The sequence below is a fragment of the Acanthochromis polyacanthus genome, chromosome 17 (assembly GCF_021347895.1).
Source record: "Acanthochromis polyacanthus isolate Apoly-LR-REF ecotype Palm Island chromosome 17, KAUST_Apoly_ChrSc, whole genome shotgun sequence".
Taxonomy (NCBI): domain Eukaryota; kingdom Metazoa; phylum Chordata; class Actinopteri; family Pomacentridae; genus Acanthochromis; species Acanthochromis polyacanthus.
The window spans coordinates 33,355,558-33,357,425 of NC_067129.1; the positions used below are offsets into that span (position 1 = coordinate 33,355,558).

General features: G+C 35.1%; 1 non-coding gene across 1 annotated transcript; it reads right to left on the reverse strand.

The window, feature by feature from the left end:
- Positions 1 to 175: 175 nt before the first annotated feature.
- trnal-caa (transfer RNA leucine (anticodon CAA)) lies at positions 176 to 287 on the reverse strand. Its single transcript has 2 exons — positions 250 to 287; positions 176 to 221 (listed from the first exon to the last, which is right to left on the reverse strand). It is a non-coding gene; the product is annotated as a tRNA-Leu (tRNA).
- Positions 288 to 1,868: the final 1,581 nt, after the last annotated feature.

Sequence of the window (1,868 nt, forward strand, 5' to 3'; positions counted from 1 at the left end):
TGGATCTTAATGTTAGTATTTAGATAAGTCAGGTAAATTATTAATAATACAGAACTGTTGGATTTAAGTGATATCATTTGAAGTACTCAGGTGATTTGGTGTGGTTTAATCAGATAACTTAATTTTCCTTGTGTATATTATGAGTACTAAGAACCTGACACGCAGTAAGAGTTTATGTCAGAAGTGGGATTCGAACCCACGCCTCCATCAGGAGACCAGAAGTCCCGATTCAGCGGAAGGAGTTTGATCCTTGAGTCTGGCGCCTTAGACCGCTCGGCCATCCTGACACGAAAAATACGAGAAAACGTGTCACTGTCGGCTCTCCGCCTTCTAAACCAGTTTGTCAGATGAGCTTATATTGTTGATTGATTAGAAAGCATAAAAATCTGTCGTTATAAATGTGTTGCTTAAATAACAATAATAATAGTTTCAGTAAAAAAGTGAATTAAAAAAGCGCACCATGACGCCAACAGGAAGTGACGTATGACGATCATTTCCCATAAAAACAACAATAATGGCTTGGCTAAGGTGTCCGCATTTAAAAAACTGAGGCTGAAACTGAATCTGGAAGAAACTTTTTGGCACATTAGTGAACCAAATCAACTAAAAGTCCAGAAGAGAAGCTTTCTTTCATCACAGACGTGGAGGCAAATTTGCAGACCTGTGCAGGTAAGTTGCATTTCCACAGTGCCCATGTTTGCTTCTAGTGAAATTGTGAATAAAGCACTTACTCTGCAGAAAAATGCTCCCTGTCTGTGTTTTATTATATGATGTATGATGCATTTGGGTATCATTTGCTGCATTAATGTTGCTTTTTACTGCCCTGGATGTTTTCAGCTGAGCTCATTTTCATTTCTTTATACACTGTTGGCTACTTTAATCTGCAGCGACTCATCAATTCTGTCAGGTCATCATATGTTTGGAGCCCAACTGCAAAAACTGCATATCTGTAAATTTATTTATTATGAGCTCAGAAGAACATCCCTATTTTACACTTTTCAGAGGGTTATTATTATTATTAGTATTATATAAAATACAGGATTGTTGGATTGGGCAATTTTTTCTAAAATATTGGTCAGATAATTTTAAAAAAGGGATCGTTTTTTATTTTTAACTGGCTTTAGATGTTAAGAAGTGGGGTGTTCCCAACCTGTAAAGCCCCACAATCCTTTCAGAAGAATTCAAAGTGAACTTTATTCATAAATCACACAGAAAGCAGCTCAAGTTGAAGCACAATGCTGTACAATTAAAATAACAGGGCATAAAAATGCATTGAAACACAATGATAATCACATGACTTTCACAAGAACAGGAAAAGTAGCTAAATACCATAGAGTCCACTGTTTGCTTCAGATAAAATTGCCGAAAATGGAAAAACTCAAATAATATACCTTCACTTTGTTCCTTTGTCTGTATTTAAGTAGACATACTTCAATCAAGAAACCATAAACATTAGCTTTTAGCGTTGATTATGCTGCATTTATTTGGATTTAAGTCTGATGTATCTTGGTTAAATGTGATTTTGATGATAAAATTGGCTTGTCAGGGCTGCACAGTATTGGGGAAAAATCATATTGAGTTATTTTCTTTAAGTTGCGATATTAAAAAAACAGGAATTTTCCCCAGATGACTTCAAAAACTTTATTTGTGTTGCAGATTTAATTTCTCAAATCAGTTGTAACAGTAACACTGTTTTGTTTGCTCATTTTGCTGTGCACAAATGGAAGTAAATGTTCATCAGAGTTTTCTTTTTGTGTCAAATTGCAAAAAAAAAAAAAAAACGCTGCATGATGTGTTTCAGTTAGTTTTCCTCATGCATTGACAGAATGTGCAGTCCTACCTGTATGTTTTTAGTGAATAAAGGAGTG